Genomic DNA, 22,193 nt, shown 5'->3' with positions numbered 1-22,193 from the left:
ACACAGGGTGAGGGTTCAGAGACAAGGAAACATAGGAGAGTTAAGTTTTTTTTTTTTTGGTTTTTTTTTTTGAGACGGAGTTTCGCTCTTGTTCCCCAGCCTGGAGTGCAGTGGCTATCTCAGCTTACTGCAACCTCTGCCTCCTGGGTCAAGCCATTCTCCTGCCTCAGCCTCCCAAGCAGCTGGGATTACAGGCACCGACCACCACAGCTGGCTAACTTTGTATTTTTTTTCTTTATTAGAGATGAGGTTTCACCATGTTGGTCAGGCTGGTCATGAACTCCTGACCTCAAGTGATCCACCCGCCTCAGCCTCCAAAGTGCTGGGATTACAGGTGTGAGCCACCGCGCCTGGCCAGGAGAGTTAAGTTTTTATGCACTGGCTGTGATTAGAAGGGGTGTAGGATATAGGAACATTGTCTCGGAAAGATGACAGGCGCGGTGGGGATAGAATTATAGTGAGAAACTTTGGCTGCTTGGAGTCCTTTGGGATCCTGACAGTAAGGAATAGTGAGACTAAGTGTGGCCCCAAGAAGAATTGTAAGACCTTAAAGACAAATATTTTAATGAAGGTCACAGTAGGCCAGTTGACTATACTAGGGACTATGTATTTTGTGATATCCATATGTTCCTATATTATTATTTTATTATTATTATTATTATTATTTTTTGAGATGAAGTCTTGCTCTGTCGCCCAGGCTGGAGTGCAGTGGTGTGATCTTGGCTCAATGCAACCTCCGCCTCCCGGGTTCAAGCAATTCTCCCACTTCAGCCTCCCAGGTAGCTGGGATTATAGGTGCACGCCACCATGCCTGGCTAGTTTTTGTATTTTTTTAGTAGAGATGGGGTTTCACCATGTTGGCCAGGCTGTTCTCGATCTCCTGACCTTGTGATCCGCCTGCTTTGGCCTCCCAAAGTGCTGGGATTACACGTGTGAGCCACTGCGCCCAGCCTATTATTATTATTTTTTTGAAACAGAGTCTCTCTCTGTCTCCCAGGCTGCAATGCAGTGGCGCCATCTCAGCTCAATGCAACCTCTGCCTCCCAGATTCAAGTGATTCACCTGTCTCAGCCCCCGGAGTAGCTGGCATTACAGGTGCCCGCTACCGCACCTGGCTAATTTTTTATATTTTTAGTAGAGGTAGGGTTTCACCATGTTGGCCAGGCTGGTCTTGAACTGCTGACCTCACGATGATCCGCCTGCCTCGGTCTCCCAAAGTGCTGGGATTACAGGTGTGAGCCACCGCACCTGGCTGATTCCTGTGTTAGATTGAAGAAAAAAGAGAAAGTCTATATTAAACATAAATGATCAACATGGGATTCTAGCATGGAAATGTGTTTGCTGATTTGATTAAAACAACACAATAGGCCGGGCTCGGTGGCTCATGATTGTAATCCCAGCACTTGGGAGGCTGAGGCAGGTGGATCCCCTGAGCTTAGGAGTTCGAGACCAGCCTGGGCAACATGGTGAAACCCTGTCTCTACCTAAAATATAAAAATTAGCTGGGCATGGTGACTCACATCTACAGTCCCAGCCACTAGCAGGGCTGAGTAGGGGGAATTGCTTGAGCCCAGGAGGTTGAGGCTGCAGTGAGCCGTGAGGGTACCATCCATTGCACTCCAGTCTTCCAGCCTGGGTGACAGAGCAAGACCCTGTCTCAAAAAAAAAAAAAAAAAAGGGACAGAAAACAGCGAAACAGCGTACTAGTAGAAGATACTTAGGATTACAAGTGTGAGCCACGGTGCTCAGCCTAAGTAGGAATTTAAATATTTCATATACATATATACACACACACACACACTTTTTTTTTTCTTTTTTTTTTTTTTTTTTTTTTTTTTTTGAGACGGAGTCGCTCTCTGTCGCCCAGGCTGGAGTGCAGTGGCGCAATCTCGGCTCACTGCAAGCTCCACCTCCTGGGTTCATGCCATTCTCTTGCCTCAGCCTCTCAGAGTAGCTGGGACTACAGGCGCCCGCCGCCACGCCCAGCTAATTTTTTGTATTTTTAGTAGAGATGGGGTTTCACTGTGGTCTCAATCTCCTGACCTCATGATTGGCCCACCTCGGCCTCCCAAAGTGCTGGGATTACAAGCGTGAGCCACCGCGCCCAGCCCACACTTTTTTTTTCTTTTGAGATGGAGTATCACTCTGTTGCCCAGGCTGGAGTGCAGTGGCACAATCTCAGCTCACTGCAACCTCTGCCTCCCTGGTTCAAGTGATTCTCCTGCCTCAGCCTCCTGAGTAGCTAGGACTACAGGTGCACGCCACCACGCCCGGCTAATTTTTGTATTTTTTTTGTTTTTGTTTTTGTTTTTCTTTTTTGAGACAGAGTCTCGCTCTGTCACCCAGGCTGGAGTGCAGTGGCGTGATCTCGGCTCACTGCTAGCTCTGCCTCCCAGGTTCACGCCATTCTCCTGTCTCAGCCTCCTTAGTAGCTGGGCCTACAGGCACCCGCCACCACACCTGGCTAATTTTTTGTATTTTTAGTAGAGGCAGGGTTTCACTGTGTTAGCCAGGATAGTCTTGATCTTCTCACCTCGTGATCCACCTGCCTCGGCTTCCGAAAGTGCTGGGATTACAGGCGTGAGCCACCGCGCCTGGCCTTTTGTATTTTTTTAGTAGAGATGGGGTTTCACCATATTGGCCAGGCTGGTCTCAAACTCCTGACCTTGTGATCCGCCCGCCTTGGCCTCCCAAAGTGCTGGGATTACAGGCGTGAGCCACCATACCTGGCCTTAAAAGTATATTTTTAATCCCAGCACTTCGGGAGGTTGAGGGCAGGAGTTCAAGACCAGCCTGGCCAACATGGCAAAACCCCCTTTCTACAAAAAAAAAAAAAAAAAAAAAAAAAAAAAAAAAAAAAAGTAGGTATGGTGCATGCTGCTGTAATCCAGCACCAGGGCTGAGCAAAGACCCTGAGCGAGGGGGGGGGGGGGAGGGCTATGATGCACTGGTGACAAAACCATCTCAAAAAAAAAAAAAAAAAAAAAGGCTGGGTGCAGTGGCCTATGCCTGTAATCCCAGCACTTTGGGAGGCCAAGGCGGTTGGATCACGAGGTCAAGAGATCGAGACCATCCTGGCCAACATGGTGAAACCCCGTCTCAACTAAAAATACAAAAATTAGCTGGGCGTGGTGGCGTGCATCTGTAGTCCCAGCTACTCGGGAGGCTGAGGCAGGAGAATCACTTGAACCTGGGAGGTGAAAGTTGCAGTGAGCCAAGATCACGCCATTGCACTCCAGCCTGGCGACAGAGTGAGACTCCATCTCAAAAAAAAAAAACAACATATGTTTAGTAAAAGAAAAGTAAGGCCGGGCACAGTGGTTCACACCTGTAATTCCAGCACTTTGGGAGACCGAGGAGGGTGGATTGTTTGAACCCAGGAGTTCAAGACTAGCCTGGGCAACACGGTGAAACCCCATCTCTACTAAAAATACAAAAATTAGCTAGGCTTGGTGGCGTACGCCTGTAGACCTAGCTACTTGGGGGACTGAGGCAGAAGGATCACCTGAGCCTTGGGAGGTCGAGGCTGCAGCAAGCCGTGATTGGGCCACTGACACTCCAGCCTGGGGGACAGAGTAGGAACTTTTGTCCCAAAAAAAAAAAAAGTCGGGGCACGGTGGCTCACGTCTGTAACCCCAGCACTTTGGGAAGCGAAGGTGGGCAGATCACCTGAGGTCAGGAGTTTGAGACCAGCCTGGCCAACATGGCGAAACCCTGTCTCTTAAAAAAAAAAAAAAAAAATTAGCCAGGCATGGTGGCATGCATGCATGCCTGTAATCCCAGCTACTGAGGTGGCTGAGGCTCTTGGGCTGGGGAGGTGGAGGTTGCAGTGAGCCGAGATGACACCACTGCATGCCAGCCTGGGTGACAGTGAGATTCTGTCTAAAAAAAAAAAACCCGTATGTTTATTAAAAGAAAAGTAGGGGTGGGTGCGGTGGCTCACGCCTCTAATTCTAGCACTTTGGGAGACTGAGGAGGGTAGATTGTTTGAACCCAGGAGTTCGAGACCAGACTGGGCAACATGGCGAAACCCCATCTCTACTAAAAGTACAAAAGTTAGCTGGGTGTGGTGGCGCACGCCTGTGGACCCAGCTACTCGGTTCTGAGGCAGGAGGATCATGTGAGCCTTGGGATTTTGAGGCTGCAGCGAGCCCTGATTGGGCCACTGGCACTCCAGCCTGGGTGATAGAGTGGGACTCTGGGTCAAAAAAAAAAAAGGCAGGGCACGGTGGCCCATGCCTGTAATCCCAGCAGTTTGGGAGGCTGAGGCTGGCAGATCACCTGAGGTCTGGAGTTTGAGACTAGCCTGGCCAACATGGCAAAACCCCGTCTCTACTGAAAATATGAAAAATTAGCTGGGTGTGGTGGTGGGAGCCTGTAATCCAGTTACTCGGGAGGTTGAGGCAGGAAAATCTCTTGAACCCAGGAGTCGGAGGCTGCAGTGAGCTGAGATCATGCCATTGCACTCTAGCCAGGGCAACAAGAGCAAAACTCCATCTCAAAAGAAAAAAAGTATATTATTTGTTTAAAAAAAATAACCAGGACACATAAATATCTTTTCAGTTGAGAGAAAACTGATTATTTGCTTTAGTAATAATGCTTTCATCCTGATATCTCCCAAATATGTATGGTTTTCTTATTGAGTTGAAAATAATAACCTCTCACTGACCTTACAAGTACCTGCCTTAGTATATTTTGTTGAATTAAGGTAATTATATAATTCTTTAATTTCTGATGTGTAGATAAAAATTATTTGAAAAAATATTGAGAATCATGTGAAACTATCATGGGTTTCCTCCTGTGTTGGGAATAATATACCTTTTTTTTTTTTTTTTTTTTTTTTTTGAGACGGAGTCTCACTCAGCCAACCCAGGCTGGAGTGCAGTGGCACGATTTTGGCTCACTGCAACCACCATTTCCCGGGTTCAAGTGATTCTCTGCCTCCCAGTGGCTGGGATTACAGGTACCCACCATCATGCCCAGCTAATTTTTGTATTTTAGTAGAGATGGGGTTTCACCATGTTGGCCAGACTGGTCTTGAACTCCTAACCTCAGGTGATCCTCCCTCCTTGGCCTCCCAAAGTGCTAGGATTACAGGAATGAGCTACCGTGGTGGCTCATGTGTTTTTTTGTTTGTTTGTTTGTTTTGTAGTAGCAAGCAAGAAGACACCTCTGCTAGAGAATTATGATTATACCTAATCTTTGACCAGTGATTTTAAGTAAAAATTCAGTCTTCATAATCCTTGTCTTCTATCTCCCATATATTAATAGTTCATCTCAGTCATAATGAATTAATTTTTCCTTTATAGGTAGTGATAAGAATAGTGGGAAATTACTTTTTTTCCCCGCCACACTGAGTCTTACTCTGTCACCTAGGTTGGAGTGCAGTGGTGCAGTCTTGGCTTACTGCTACCCCTGTCTCCTGGGTTCAAGCAGTTCTCCTGCCTCAGCCTCCTGATTAGCTGGGATTACGGGTGTGCGCCACCATGCCTGGCTAATTTTTGTATTTTTAGTAGATACGAGGTTTCATCATGTTGGCCAGGCTGATCTCAAACTCTTGACCTCAAATGATCTGCCCATCTTCGCCCCCCCAAAGTGCTGGGGTTATAGATGTGAGCCACTGCGCTTGGCCTCAGTTTATTTTTAAAATTTTATTTGTTTATTTTTGAGACCAGGTCTTGCTCTGTCACCTAGGCTGGAGTGCAGTGGTGCGATCATGGCTGACTGCAGCCTCGACTTCCTGGGCTCCAGTGATTCTCCCACCTCAGCCTACCAAGTAGCTGGAACCACAGGAGAGCACCACCATGCCCAGCTAATTTTTGTATTTTTGGTAGAGACAGGGTTTCACCATGTTGCCCAGGTTGTTCTCAAACTCCTGAGCTCAAGTGATCCACCTGCCTTGGCCTCCCAAAGTGCTGGGATTATAGGCATGAGCCACCACATTGAGTTATTTCACATAACTCAAGCAGATTTATTTTGGACAAAGGCCATGATGTTTTACATTATTGTTTTAAAGATTTTTAGTGTGTATGTATGTATGTGTCTGTGTGTATATATATATATAAAGTTTTGTGGGGTTTTTGTTTTGTTTTGTTTTGACACTGAGTCTTGCTGTCTCACCGAGGCTGGAGTGCAGTTGTGTGAACATGGCTCACTACAGCCTTGACCTCCCAGGCTCAGTTGATCCTTCCTCTTCAGCCTCCCTAGTAGGTGGGAGTACAGACACACACTACTATGCCTGGCTAATTTTTTATTTTTTTAAAATTTTTGTAGAGACAGGGTCTTGCCATGTTGTCCAGGCTGTTAGGAATCCCAGGGCTGTGGCCGGGCGTGGTGGGTCATGCCTGTAATCCCAGCACTTTGGGAGGCCAAGGCGGGCGGATCATGAGGTCAGGAGATCGAGACCATTCTGGCTAACACGGTGAAACCCCGTCTCTACTAAAAATACAAAAAAATTAGCCCAGAGTGGTGGCGGGTGCCTGTAGTCCCAGCTGCTCTGGAGGCTGAGGCAGGAGAATGGCGTGAACCTGGGAGGCAGAGCTAGCAGTGAGCCGAGATCGCGTCACTGCATTCCAGCCTGGGAGGCAGAGCGAGATTCCGTCTCAAAACAAAAACAAAAACAAAACAAAACAAAACAAAAAACAAAAACAAACAAAAAAAGAATACCTGGGTTCAAGCAGTCATCCTGCCTTGGCCTCCCAAAGTTCTGGGATTACAGGTGTGAGCCACTGCACCCGGCCTGATTCTTTTCATTTTTTTTTTTTTTTTTTTTTTTTTTTTGAGACGGAGTCTTGCTCTGTCGCCCAGGCTGGAATGCAGTGGCGCAATCTTGGCTCACTGTAAGTTCCGCCTCCCGGGTTCACGCCATTCTCCTGCCTCAGCCTCCCGAGTAGCTGGGACTATAGGCGCCCGCCACCACACCCGGCTAATTTTTTTGTATTTTTAGTGGAGACAGGGTTTCACCATGTTAGCCAGGATGGTCTCGATCTCCTGACCTGATGATCTGCCCGCCTCGGCCTCCCAAAGTGCTGGGATTACAGGCGTGAGCCACCGCGCCTGGTCTGATTCTTTTCTTACTGCCCCATTACTGTGTTCTTAGGGTTTCAAATTTCTCCTGGCCTGAGAGTTAAGTTTAATCAAAAGAGCATAAGTAAGTAGTTACATGTCTCCCCTTGCCCATTTTTGGTGAGAACTATTTAAATACAAAGCACTCTTGCTGGGCACAGTGGCATGTGCCTGTAGTCCCAACTACTCAAGAGGCTGAGGCAAGAGGATCGCTTGAGCCCAGGAGTTCTGGGTTGTATGCCGATTGGATGTCCACACTAAGTTCAGCATCACTATGGTGACTTCCCAGGAACGAGGGACCACCAAGTTGCCTAAGGAGGAGTGAACTGGTCCAGGTCAGAAATGGAGCAGGTCAAAACTCCTCTGCTGTTCAGTAGTGGAATGGCACCTGTGAATAGCCACTGCACTCCAGCCTGGGCCACATAACGAGACCCTGTCTCTTAAAAAAAAAGCACTCTTAGGAAAATTCTGCCAAAATTAGTTCACTTTTCTTAGTTTTTAGAATGTCTTTGTTGATATATCCAATATATACACTGAAATTTGTATATATATATATATAAGTGAGCTCAGTAAATTAAAACAATATGTTGGCACAGGCCATGATAGGATAGTAGTAACATGGTGAGAAATGATAGCCTGGGAATGTTGAGCTTCTTTGAGCTTGTTGAGAAAATTAACTATATTACTCACTTCTTACAAATTCATAACGTATATTTTTGCTAAAATGGCATTGTGTTATAAAGTTTTATTGTTACGAATTTTCTTATATGTAATAGAATTTTTAAATAAAATCTTTAAATAAAATTAAAACAATCTTCAAATTGTTCTGTTAAAGCTTAGAGTAAAGGAATACAAATATCTCATTACAGACTTTGTCCTAATTTCATTTATTTATTTATTTATTTATTTATTTTTTATTGAGACAGTCTCACTCTGTTGCCCAGGCTGGAGTGCAATGGCGCAACCTCGGCTCACTGCAACCTCCGCCACCTGGGTTCAAGCAAATCTTGTGCCTCAGCCTCCCAAGTAGCTGGGACTACAGGCGCATGCCTCCATGCCTGGCTGATTTTTGTATTTTTAGTAGAGATGGGGTTTCATTATGTTGGCCAGGCTGTTCTCGAGCTCCTGACGTCAAGTGATCTGCCTGCCTTGGCCTCCCAAAGTGCTGGGATTACAGGTGTGAGCCACCGTACCTGGCCCCTTTGTCCTAATTTCTGCTAATGACATATAAGATTTTAAGGCCGGGCGTGGTGGCTCACGCCTGTAATCCCAGCACTTTGGGAGGCCGAGGTGGGCGGATCACGAGGTCAGGAGACCGAGACCATCCTGGCTAACACAGTGAAACCCCGTCTCTACTAAAAATACAAAAAATTAGCCAGGCATGGTGGTGGGTGCCTGTAATCCCAGCTACTCGGGAGGCTGAGGCAGGAGAATGGCGTGAACCCGGGAGGCGGAGCTTGCAGTGAGCCGAGATCGCGCCACTGCACTCCAGCCTGGGGGACAGAGAAAGACTCCATCTCAAAAAAAAAAAAAAAAAAAAAAAAAAAAGATTTTAAATCAGGGTGACAGTAGTAGTATTTAAAACATCTGAATGTCTGTGCCTTAATAAGTATTTTTGGTGGTCAACAAACTGAATATTGCTATCTTTAAATTTCTTTTCTTTTTTTTTTAAATAAGGTGGGGTCTCACTATGTTGCCAGGGTTGGTCTCAGAGTCTTGGACTCAAGTGATCTTCCCACCTTGTCCTCCCAAAGTGCTAGGATTACAGGCGTGAGCCACCATGAGGGCCTATAATGCTGTTTTTGAAAAAAATAAGTTTAGGCCGGGCGCGGTGGCTCACGCCTGTAATCCCAGCACTTTGGGAGGCCGAGACGGGCGGATCACGAGGTCAGGAGATCGAGACCATCCTGGCTAACACGGTGAAACCCTGTCTCTACTAAAAATACAAAAAATTAGCCGGGCGCGGTGGCAGGCGCCTGTAGTCCCAGCTACTCGGGAGGCTGAGGCAGGAGAATGGAGTGAACCTGGGAGGCGGAGCTTGCAGTGAGCAGAGATTGCGCCACTGCACTCCAGCTTGGGCGACAGAGCGAGACTCCGCCTCAAAAAATAATAATAATAATAATAAGTTTATAGGCCGGGCACAGTGGCTTACGCTTGTAATCCCAGCACTTTGGGAGGCCGAGGCGGGTGGATCATTTGAGTTGAGTTCGAGACCAGCCTGACCAACATGGTAAAACCCCGTCTACTAAAAATACAACACCACGCCCAGCTAATTTTTTTTGTATGTCTGTAATCCCAGCTACTTGGGAGGCTAAGGCAGGAGAATTGCTTGAACCCAGGAGACGGAGGTAGCAGTGAATCAAGATTGCGCCACTGCACTCCAGCCTGGGCAACAGAGCAAGACTCTTGTCTCAAAAAAAAATATTCAGTGTATATTTTAAGAGTGTGTTTTAGTTATCAGTAATCTAACAACCTATATATTGTTTCTCTAGAGAAAATAGATTGATAATGGTTTTAGAAAAATCATTATTATTTATTTATTTATTTATTTATTTATTTATTCTTAAGAGACAGGGTCTTGGCTGGGCGTGGTGGCTAACACCTGTAATCCCAGCACTTTGGGAGGCCAAGATGAGCGGATCACGAGGTCAAGAGATAGAGCTCATCCTGGCCAACATGGCGAAGCCCCGTCTCTACTAAAAATACAAAAATTAGCTGGGCATGGTGGCGCATGCCTGTAGTCCCAGCTACTCAGGAGGCTGAGGCAGGAGAATCGCTTGAACCTGGGAGGCGGAGGTTGCAGTGAGCTGAGGTTGTGCCACTGCCCTCCAGCCTGACGGCAGAGCGAGACTCGGTCTCAAGAAAATAAAAGAAGACAGGGTCTTACTCTCTCACCTAGGCTGGAGTACAATGGCACAGTCAGAGTTTACTGCAGCCTTGACCTCCTGGGCTGAAGTGATCCTCCTGCCACAGCCTCCGAAGTAGTTGGAACTACAGGTGTGTACCACCACGCCTGGCCAATTTTTAAAATTTTTAAATAAAGGCAAGATCTCACTGTTGCCTAGGCTGTTCTTGAACTCTTAGTCTCAAGTGACCTCTTCCTGGGTGGGCCTTCCAAAGTGCCAAGATTACAGGTGTAAGTGAGTCACTGCGCCTGGCCGAAAACACATTTCTTTTTTTTTCTTATTTATTGAAGAAAACTTTAAGTCAGAGAAAACCCTATAATTTTATCAGCCTCAGTTATTTTATTTTTTGTATAGTCCTGTATTTTGCCAAATTTTTTTTTTTTTTTTTTTTTTTTTAAGACGGAGTCTTGCTCTGTTGCTCAGGCTGGAGTGCAGTGGCACGATCTCGGCTCACTGCAAGCTCCGCCTCCTGGGTTCATGCCATTCTCCTGTCTCAGCCTCCCGAGTAGCTGGGACTACAGGTGCCCACCACTGCGCCCGGCTAATTTTTATTTTTTTTATTTTTAGTAGAGACGGGGTTTCACTGTGGTCTCGATCTCCTGACCTCGTGATCCACCCGCCTCAGCCTCCCATAGTGCTGGGATTACAGGTGTGAGCCACTGCACCCGGCCTGCCAAATGTTTTTGATAAGTTTATTATATTTCGTAGTTTTTAAATAATTTTATAATATTAGCTAAATGGAAAAGCAGAGAATACCATATATCAGAAATATTGATAATCCAGAAAAACCACCTGTCTTTATCACACACTTTGTTGTGAATAGGATTAAAAGAACCTTTGGCTAGACACAGAGGGGCACGCCTGTAATCCCAGCACTTTCGGAGGCCAAGGCAGGCGATTACGAGGTCAGGAGTTTGAGACCAGCCTGACCAACATGGTGAAACCCGGTCTCTACTAAAAATACAAAAATCAGCTGGGCGTCGTGGTGTGCACCTGTAATCCCAGCCACGGGGGCTGAGGCAGGAGAATAGCATGAACCTGGGAGGCAGAGGTTACAGTGGGCCGAGATCACGCCACTGTGCCCTAGCCTGGGCAACAGAGTGAGACTCCGTCTCAAAAAAAAAAAAAAAAAAAAAAATCCTTCTGGCTGTGCGCAGTGGCTCACGCCTGTAATCCCAGCACTTTGGGAGGCCAAGGCAGGTGGATCACTTTAGGTCAGGAGTTCAAGACCAGCCTGGCTAGCATGGCGAAACCCCATCTCTACCAAAAATACAAAAATTAGCCGGGCATGGTGGCACGTGCCTGTAATCCCAGCTACTCGGGAGGCTGAGACAGGAGAATTGCTTTAACCCTGGAGGCGGAGGTTGCAGTGAGCTAAGATCATGCCATCGCACTCCAGCCTGGGCAAGGAGAGAAACTCTGTCTCAAAACCAAAAAAAAAAAAAAAAAAAAATCTTCCTATTGTAGAGTTGATTTTTTTTTTCTTTTTTTTTTTTTTTTTGGAGACAGAGTCTCGCTCTGTCACCCAAGCTGGAGCTCAGTGGCACGATCTCAGCTCACTGCAACCTCTGCCTCCCGGATTCAAGCGATTCTCCTGCCTCAGCCTCCCGAGTAGCTGGGATTACAGGTGTGCACCACCACGCCTGGCTAATTTTTGTGCTTTTAGTAGAGACGGGGTTTCGTCATGTTGGCCAGGCTGGTCTCGAACTCCAGACCTCAAGTGATCCACCCACCTCGGCCTCCCAAAGTGCTGGGATTACAGGTGTGAGCCATCACACCCTGCCAAGTTGATATTTTATGTAATGCTTCTATACTTAGTCCTTCTTCCCTAGTTGTCTTGATTTTTTTTCTTAGGTGACAGAGAAATCTGTTTTCTCCCCAGGTCCTCTTCCTCCTCCTTTCATAATGAAGGCTTATGGAAGTAGTGGAGAGTAAAGGTGGACAGTTGTAATACCTGAAACTTGATTTCAGATTAGTCAGGCTAGAGATGTAGACTAAGTGGAAACATGCTGCTACTTTTGAAAATGTCATTTGGTGTCTAAGAGGGCAATGACTTTAGCTTTTTCTTTCATGAATATAGTAAGTTAATGTAAATTTAGTAATCATACCATTTGTAGAGTATAAATTAACAGACCCAGAGAATTTTAGAGCTGGAGGAGACCAAAGAGGTCATCTAGTCCAGTAACATTTTTGTTTTATTGTGATGAATCATTCTGAAGACTCCTTAACATGTAGTGAATGTTTGTCTTAATTAGGGTGCTGCAGGATGAGTTGTACATGATGGAAGGATGAAGACAGTTCTGATTAATTAATGACTCTTCTCCCATTTTGACAGCTCTTTATTTGTTTGTTTATTTTTTAGGTAAAATTTACATGTGAAATGCCAGATCTGATGTCCAATAATTTCTTTTGCTGTTGAGGAGACAAAGTGCTAGAATGATTGCATGACTTAAGCAGTGTCTCACAGCTAACTAATGATAGATTAAAGACTGGAACCTGAGTGTGTCCACCTCTTAGTTTGGAGGGCATTCTTTTAGTAACTCCTTCAGGAGTCTACTCTAGAACCTTGCATGCATGTATTATTTTTTATATAGCCAACTGTAAATATACATAAAGTTTTATGGCAAATCTTGACTTTGTTGCCTTTAATGTTTGATTTGTGATCTTTTTGTAATTTTCTTTATTTATATGTATTATCTACTCTTGTTTCTCTCTTAATGCATGACACATCAGAACAGGTTGAGTATCCCTCATCCAAAATGCTTGGTATCAAGTGTTTTGGATTTCAGATTTTTTTGGATTTTGGAATATTTGCATATACATAATGAGGTATCTTGGAAAGGACCCAAGTTTAAACATGAAATTCATTTATGTTTCATAAGTACCTTACACACATAGTCTGAAGGTAATTTTAAACAATATTTTTAATAGTTTTGTGCATGAAACAATTTTGACTGCATTTTGACTGACTCGTCACATGAAGTTGGGGTGGAATTTTCCACTTGTGACATTATGTATGTTGGTGCTCAAAAACTTGGATTTTGGGGCATTTCGGATTTTCAGATTTTTGTATTTCAGATTTTCCTAGTAGGGATGCTCAAGCTGTATACCACTTCTCATTCAATTAGCAAATACATTTGTAAAGAGGGCACATAAGTAAGTTCTAATTTGTTGAGAATTCTTCATATACAATGTGCTATTTTCTCTTAATGTTGTTTAGGTAGAAATGTGTGCATTCAAGACCTTAGGAGCAGATTATCAACTGAGTTTATGCTTTTATCATTATTGTAATCTTATTGTTAATACAAGGCAATTTGAAACCGTAATTGTCTGCCTCAAAAATTGCTTGGTATCATGGATTTTGTGAAGGGGAAGGAAATCTTATGAGGAAGAAACTTTTAATTTTATTTATAAGCCCCTTTTTGTAGGCAAGAATTGAGTATTGATGTGAAGATTGTTTATGTTTCAGTGATACAGTCTCCTCCACCCTAATTATCTGGCCTTTTTGAGAGAGATTAGAAAAATTGTGGCTTAGTTCAACAAAGATTGAGTTAACTTGTGTGCCAGGTTACTAGAGTTATGGATCCAGCATCTACCTTCAAGACTCTTACAGTCTAGTGCAATTAAAGAGAAAGAAACAGATTATTTAATACAATTTAAGAGCTAAATTAGAGATAATCACAGGGTTTACACAGGTTTGAGGCTATAGAGGTGGTTACTTATACATGATACTTGGGCTGAGTTTTAAACAATGAAGATAATAGTTAATTGAAAGAATGAGGTAAAAAGAGCAGAAGCATGTATAGAGCACAGTGTGGGCAGGAAACTATTAGTATTGCAGTGCTAAGAATGTGGCAGCTGGCTGGGTGCGGTGGCTCACGCCTGTAATCCCAGCACTTTGGGAGGCCGAGGCAGGTGGATCACGAGGTCAGGAGATCAAGACCATCCTGGCTAACACGGTGAAACCCCATCTCTACTAAAAATACAAAAAATTAGCCAGGCGTGGTGGTGGGCGCCTGTAGTCCCAGCTACTCAGGAGGCTGAGGCAGGAGAATGGCGTGAACCCGGGAGGTGGAGCTTGCAGTGAGCTGAGATCGCGCCACTGCACTCCAGCCTGGGTGACAGAGCGAGACTCCGTCTCAAAAAAAAAAAAAAAAAAAGAATGTGGCAGCAAATAGCAATGAAAAACAAACCTGCACATTGTGCACATGTACCCTAAAACCCTAAAGTATAATAAAAAAAAAAAAAGCAATGAAAAAAGACTGGGAAGTGTTATTGTGGGTTTCATATGCAATGCCAGAGTTTAGTCTTTATTTTGATGGCAGTTGATGGGAAACCTGGGTGAGAGGAACAGGCAAGTTTGTGCAGTGCCCAGGATCGATTTAAAGGGGACAAGACGAAGAAATATTTTATAGGTAAAATCATCAGGATTTGATGATTGACTATATAAGATAAGGGAGAGGAATAATAACTGGGATGTTTAGGATGGCTTCTAAGTTTCTGGCTTGGCTAATTAGGTAGATGGTAGTAGCATTACTTGTGATGAAGAATGTATTAGGAAAAATACAGTAGGAAGAGCTGGTTTTGGTATGGGAGTGGTATGGGAAAAGTGAATTCAGTTTTGGGTGAGTTGAATTTGAGGCACCAAGTAAAAGTGTTGAGAACGTGGTTGAGTATGAGTCTGAAATTTAGAGGCAGTAGAGATTCTAGCAGAATTCATGATGCAGTTTAAATGAACATTTGAAAGAGGCTCATTCTCCAACCCACTACCTCTTTAATCCTTTTACCTGGGCTGCAGGCAAGTAGAAAGGAAATTTTATTGCCCAGTTTTGAATTGCTGGGCAATTAACTTTTTGTATTCCTGAAAGGAGATCTTGAACCACATCACAACCAGTGTTGTGAACAAGTAGGACTGTTTTACATTATGTACTTTTTCCCTCCAATGTCATGAATTCTTAGGCTAAAATATTGCCCTTATTGCTATGTTTGTTTTGTGGGGATGCTTAAATTGTATCATTTTCATTCACAGATTTCTTTCCTAAGCATACTCGTTTTCCCAATCTTTATATTATTATTGTTATTTATTTATTTTTTTTTTTGAGATAGAGTCTCGCTCTGTTGCCCAGGCTGGAGTGCAGTGGCACGATCTCGTCTCACTACAACCTCCGCCACCTGGGTTCACACCATTCTCCTGCCTCAGACTCCTGAGTAGCTGGGACTACAGGCACCCACCACCATGCCCATCTAATTTTTGTATTTTTAGTAGAGATGGGGTTTCACCATATTGGCCAGGCCGGTCTCAAACTCCTGACCTTGTGATCCCCCCGCCTCCCAAGTGCTGGGATTACAGGCATGAGCCACTGCGCCTTATTTGTCCATTTTTTACTGATACAGGTTGAGTATCCCTTATCTGAAATACTTGAGACCAAAAGTCTCTGTATTTTTATGTTTTTTTTTGGGGGGGAGCATATTTGCATTATACTGGTTGAGCATTTTCTTTGAGTGTCATGTCAGCACTCAAGTTTCTGGATTATGGAGCATTTCAGATTTTGTATTTTCAAATTAGGGATACTCAACCTGTAATTTATCTAGTAATGGAACTCTAAAGAACTGAAAGGATATGGTAAATCCTGGCATAAGTAGTAGCATTACCAATGTGAGGCTGTATATTATGTTTAAAACTGTTTCCTTTGTATTTTAAAGTTAATAAAATAAGGTTGTTGCTGATGTTACATAAGCAATTCCTAACCTGTACTGGGCCAAATTAATATTTTATTATGTTTGTTTGGTTTTGTTATCAGGGTAATGTTGGTCTCATAAAATGAGTTGGGAAGTGTTCCCTTCTATTTTCTGGAAGAGTTTATGTAGATTTGATATTGTTTCTTTTTAGGTGATTGGTAGGATTCTCCAGTGAAGCCATTTGGGCCTGGAGTTTTCTATGTTGGAAGTTTTTTACTACAGTTTCAATTTTAGAAATTAATAGATATGGGGCTAATTAGGTTATCTAATGTGTGAGCTTTGGTGGTCCTTATGTTTTGAGGAATTTGACTTTCATCTAAATTATTGAGTATACAGGCATAAAGTTGTTTTTTTTTGTTTTGTTTTTGTGTTTTTGTTTTTGTTTTGAGATGGAGTCTTGCTCTGTTGCCCAGGCTGGAGTGCAATGGTGTGATCTCAGCTCACTACAACCTCTGCCTCCCAGGTTTAAGCGATTTTCCTGTGTCAGCCTCCTGAGTAGCTGGGATTACAGGTGTGCACCACCATGCCTGACTAATTTTTGTAAGTTTAGTAGAGATGGGGTGTCACTCTGTTGCCCAGGCTGGTCTCGAACTCCTGACTTCAGGTGATCTGCCTGCCTTGGCCTCCCAAAGTGCTGGGATTACAGGCATGAGCCACTGCGCCTGGTCCTGTTGGTAATACTCTGTAAATTCTCCTTAAAAGTATATAGGATCTATAGTGATGTTCACTTTTTCCTTCCTATTAATGGTTATTTGTGTCTTTTTTTTCTCAAACTGCTAAAGGTTTATCAATTTACTGATCTTTGCAAAAAATTTAATTTCTGGTTTTTTAATTTTTTAAAAATTCATCTTGATTTCTGGTCTGTTGAATGCTTTCTCTCTTGACAGTTATAATTTCTTCCTTTTTTGTGTGTCTTGCAATATTTTACCGAAAGATGGATATTGTGAATAGGGTAGTAAAGACTGAGTAAATAATATTTATACCTGGAACATTGCATTCGTGGACTTCTAGTTTAGGGAGTTGAGTCAGTGTAGTCAGGAGTTAAGCTGAGTTTCTGTTTTGTTGTTGCAGAGGGTACCTTAAGTGCACCATTGGCTTCAAATTTCTCTCGTGTTACTTGGTGCTTAGATTGGTAGTTGGCATGTGGGAAGGTGTTTCTGAATTTTCCTGATCAGCTCTCAGCGTTTGGCTTATGTGCCTTGGCCTCATGAGTGGGACTCTATCAATAATCTTGCTCCTCTAGGCCAGACTGCAATTTTTATCTTTGTAAGTGTTATCTGGAAAAGAGTTTCTCTGCTCTTGCCTCAGTGGTATTAGAGACCTTAGATCTCTAAGATCTCTAATGTCTTTGGTATAAGACCCTGGGTCCAACACTGTTTCCTTCCCCTACAGTGGTAGAGTTTTTTTTTCTTTCACTCCCCCCCATTCACTTGTGCCTTGCAGGTAACTGGGCTTGCTATTCCTCCACCAGTCGCTTCCAGTTTTTGTTCCCTCGAAGAGAAGGATCTGGTTGGGGCTTCGTATTTTTCCCATTGTAGAAGCTGCTCCCTTCCTCCAGCACTGCACCACAGAGGAGGGCTCTCTTCAGTCCCATGTTCCCATATTGTGAGCCTTTGGTGGAGGTCTGTGGAAGATCTTGCAAATGGTTTGAATTTCCCTTGTTATCTGTGTCTCTCAGGAATAATACATTCTCATGCTAATCCATACTTTGCCTTCAGCAGTTTGTTAACAATTTTAGATGAATTCTTTTTACCTGCTTTTATGGAACCATTGTTTCTTCCCGTGGTCTACCTCAGGTGAGCCAGTGCTTGCATTCTGTCTCTCCTAGGAAGGGGTTGTATTTTCTTTGATTTGAGGTTTCCTGGTTGCCTGAGTCGTCAGCTCTCGGATGGGTTTTTAAAAGGTTCAATTTTGTAGTTTATTCATGTTTTTTTGTTGTTAGGCTGGTGGTGGCATTCTTTCTAGCTTTCTATAGCCTAGGCAGAAGCCAGTTAATTTAGAAGAATGAATCTCTGGGAAAAGCTCCAGTGGGTCATAGAAGTACTCTTCTCTTTCTGGGGCTGTAGCTTGTAATTCCCCGACTTCTTTGCCCTCAGGTTGCCTTCTCTTTAGTTTAGACGGAAGGAAAGGGTTTGAATTGGTTAGATTGATTGATAGTGGAAAGAGAGACTCCCCAATTAGCACTGGATTGCTTTTTCTTCTTCCCTAAGCACTGGTTCCCTCAAAACTGTCTTGTGGTCAGCTCCTCCTCTGTAACTTTTGTCATCTTTTCCCGGTCTCCTCTCAACCTTGTTTATTTTTCTATTTCCTGTTATGAAATTCGTAGGGGGAAAAAAACATATATTGTGGCCAGGTGCGGTGGCTCATGCCTGTAATCCTAGCACTTTGGGAGGCCGAGGCGGGCAGATCACCTGAGGTCATGAGTTCGAGACCAGCCTGACCAACATGGTGAAACCCTGTCTCTACTAAAATTACAAAAATGAGGCGTGGTGGTGCATGCCTGTAATCCCAGCTACTTGGGATGCTGAGGCAGGAGAATTGCTTGAATCTGGGAGGCAGAGGTTGCAGTGAGCTGAGATCATGCCACGGCACTCCAGCCTGGGTGACAGAGCAAGACTCCGTCTCAAAAAAAAAAAAAAAAGAGAATTTTAAAGTCTGGAATTAAGATGAAGTATTTCAGTGCTTTGTGTACCTGACAATTTGCCGTTTTTTGTCTACAGGTTATTTTGTCATTTTTAAAAATAAGTAAATATTAAAAAGGTGGGGTAGGAGGCAAATTTTACTTGGTCCCTTTTTCTGTCCTTTTCTTCTGTCCCCAATATTTTCTACCCCTTGTTCACAGTAGATGGTTAGCAAAAAAAAAAAATAGGGACAGGGCATGGTAGCTCACGCCTGTAATCACAGCACTTCAAGAGGCTAAGATGGGCGGATCACTTGAGCCCAGGAGTTTGAGACCACCCTGGGCAATATAGTGGGACCCCAGCTCTACAAAAGATTAAAAAATTGCTGGGCACGGTGGCTCATGCTTGTAATCCCAGCACTTTGGGAGGCCGAGGCGGGCGGATCACGAGGTCAGGAGATCGAGACTACGGTGAAACCCCGTCTCTACTAAAAAAAATACAAAAAATTAGCCGGGCGTGGTGGCGGGCGCCTGTAGTCCCAGCTACTCGGAGAGGCTGAGGCAGGAGAATGGCGGGAACCCGGGAGGCGGAGCTTGCAGTGAGCCAAGATCGCGCCACTGCACTCCAGCCTGGGCGAAAGAGCGAGACTCCGTCTCAAAAAAAAAAAAAAAAAAAAAAAGGTTAAAAAATTAGCTGGTAGTGCATGCCTGTAGTCCCAGCTACTCTGTAGGCTGAGGTGCGAAGATCGCTTGAGCCTGGGAGGTTGAGGCTGCAAGTGAGCAGTGAACCTGCCACTGCACTCCAGCCTGGGTGACAGGATGAGACTGTGTCTCAAAAAAAAAAAAGAGATTTTGTTTTCCAATTCCCGAGTCCTTGTCTCTCACTCTTTTGGAAACCTTTGGATGAGATGAAGATCTATAGTAAAACTGTATTAAACCATTTTAACCATTTGTAAGTATACAGTTCAGTGGTATTAAGTACATTCACCTTGTTGTCTACCATCTATCTCCAGAACTTTTTCATCTTCTCAAACTGAAACTCCGTGTTCATTAAACAGTCCTCAACGTTCATAATATATATCAGAATTTCCTTCCTTTTTAAGGCTGAATACTACTTAATTGTATGTATGTACCACATTTTGTTTATCCATTCTTCCATTGATGGACACTTCGATTGCATCCACCTTTTAGCTATTGTGAAAAATGCTGCTATGAATGTGGATATACTGTGTGAAACCCTACTGTCAGTTCTTTTGGATGTATACCTAGAAGTAGAATTGTTGGATCATATGGCAATTCTATATTTAATTTTTTTGAGGAACTGCCATGCCACTTTCCACAGCAGCTTTACTATTTTATATTCTCTCCAGTAAAGCACAAGGATTCCAATTTCTCCACATTTTTGCCAGCCTTTTTTATTTTTTATTTTTATTTTTTTGATACTAGTCATCTAAATGAGTGTGAAGCTGTTTCTTATTGTGGGTTTAATTAGCATTTCCATGATAATTAGATAATTAGTGATGTCAAGTGTGTTTTCATGTGCTTATTGTCTATTTGTATATCCTCTTTCGAGAAATGCCTATTCAAGTCCTTTGCACATTTTCAAATCTGGTTTTTTTTTCTTTCTGATTGTAATGCTTTATGTATTCTAGATAAGAACTTCTTAAGAGATACATGATTTGCAAGTATTTTCTGCCATTCCATGGTTTGTCTTTTCACTCTGTTGTGATAGTGTGCTTTGATACACAAAAGTTAAAAACAAAATTTTTTGAGAGGTCGGGTCTTACTGTGTCACCCAGGCTGGAGTGTAGTGGTGCGCTTGTAGCTCGCTGCGCTCTTGAACTCCTGAGTTCAAGGGATCCTCCCACCTCAGCTTCCCAAGTAGTAGCTAGTACTGTAGGTGTGCACCATCATGCCTGGCTGATTTTTTTAGTTTTTTAGGGTTGGAGTCTCACCTTGTTGCTCAGACTGGTCTCAAACGGTCCTTCTGCCTCAGCCTCCCAAGTAGGTGAGATTATAGGTGTGAGCCATGGCACCTGACTCAAAAATTTTGGATTTCGACACCCAATTTATCTGTTTTTATTATGTGTGTTTTTGTTGTCATGACCAAGAAACCATTGCCAAATCCAATGTCATGAGCTTTTCCCATATACACATACACACACACACACACACACACACACACACACACACACACACACATTTTTTTGGGAAAGGACCTCACTCTGTCACCCAGGTTGGAGTGCAGTGGTGCAATCTCAGCTCACTGCAATCTCTGCCTCCCAGGCTCAAATGATCCTCCCACCTCAGCCGCCCAAGTAGCTGAGACCACAGGCATACATCACCACACCCGGCTAATTTTTTGTATTTTTGTAGAGACGAAGTTTCACCATGTTGTCCAGGCTGGTCTTGAACTCCTGAGCTCAGGTGATCTACCCCCCTTGGCCTCCCAAAGTACTGAGATTACAGGTATGAGCCACCACACCCAGCCTATATTTTCTTCTAAGAGTCTTAGCTCTTGTGTTTAGGTATTTGATCAATTTTGAGTTAATTTTCTATGTAGTATAAGGTAAGGTAAGTGGGTTTTTTTGGTTTTTTTTTTTTTTTTTTTTTGCATTTGGATATATAGTGTTCCCAGGACCAGGACCAGATATCTATAACTTTAGTAGGGGTACAGATAGGCCTGGTGTTGAGATATGGAATGTAGTTTTTTTTGTTTTTTTTTTTTTTTAAGACGGAGTCTTGCTCTGTTGCCCAGGCTGGAGTGCAGTGGCGTGATGTCAGCTCACTCCAAGCTCCACCTCCCGAGTTCACACCATTCTCCTGCCTCAGCCTACCGAGTAGCTGGGGCTACAGGCGCATGCCCGGCTAATTTTTTTGTATTTTTAGTAGAGATGACAGGGTTTCACCGTGTTAGCTAGGGTGGTCTCGATCTCCTGATCTCGTGATCTGCCTGCCTCGGCCCCCCAAAGTGCTGGGATTACAGATGTGAGCCACCACACCCGGCTGTAGTTTTTCATAGGTTAGGTTCTAGATTTTTTTTTTTTCTTTTTGAGACAGAGTCTCACTCCAGCTGTTGCCCTGTCTGTGTAGCGCAGTGATGCAGTCACAGCTTACTGCAGCTTCGACTTCCCAGGCTCAGGTGATCCTCCCACCTCAGCCTCCCAAGTAGTTGGGACTATAGGCATGCACCATCACACCCAGCAATTTTTTTTTTTGTATTTTTAGTAGACACAGGGTTTCATCAGGCTGGTCTCGAACTCCTGGGCTCAAGTGATCTACCTGACTTGGCCTCCCACATTGCTGGCATTACAGGTGTGAGCCACTGTACCTGGCCTAGGTTCTAGATTTTTGAATTCAGTTATATTATGGGTTAACTATGTACATAGGAGCTGCCCTGGAACTCTACTTTGTATTTGTAACATTGTTTCTATCAGAAGTTTAATTTTGAGCTCCTACCAGCCAATTTGAAAACACAGCTTTTTTTTTTTTTCTTTTTTCTTTTTTTTTGAGATGGAGTCTCGCACTGTTGCCTGGGCTGGAGTGCAGTGGCATGATCTTGGCTCACTGCAGCTTCCATCTTCCAGGTTCAAGCTGTTATCCTGCCTCAGCCTCCTGAGTAGCTGGGATTACAGGCACCCGCCACCATGCCCAGCTAATTTTTTGTGTTTTTAGTAGAGACGGGGTTTCACTTTGTTGGCCAGGCTGGTCTCGAATGCCTGACTTCGTGATCCACCTGCCTCGGCCTCCCAAAGTGCTGGGATTATAGGTGTGAGCCACCGTGCCCTGCCTTTTTTTTTTTTTTTTTTTTCCTCGCTCTGTCGCCCAGACTGGAGTGCAGTGGCGCGATCTAGGCTCACTGC

General features: G+C 43.9%; 1 protein-coding gene across 4 annotated transcripts in view; it reads left to right on the top strand.

The window, feature by feature from the left end:
* The window catches only part of CTDSPL2 (CTD small phosphatase like 2), a 113,195-nt gene that overhangs the window by 4,076 nt on the left and 86,926 nt on the right, over positions 1-22,193 (top strand). The window lies entirely within an intron of this gene.

The sequence above is a fragment of the Nomascus leucogenys genome, chromosome 6, assembly GCF_006542625.1.
Source record: "Nomascus leucogenys isolate Asia chromosome 6, Asia_NLE_v1, whole genome shotgun sequence".
Taxonomy (NCBI): domain Eukaryota; kingdom Metazoa; phylum Chordata; class Mammalia; order Primates; family Hylobatidae; genus Nomascus; species Nomascus leucogenys.
The sequence above is the reverse complement of the archived record's forward strand: the minus strand, read 5'-3'. Positions and strand labels throughout refer to the sequence as shown.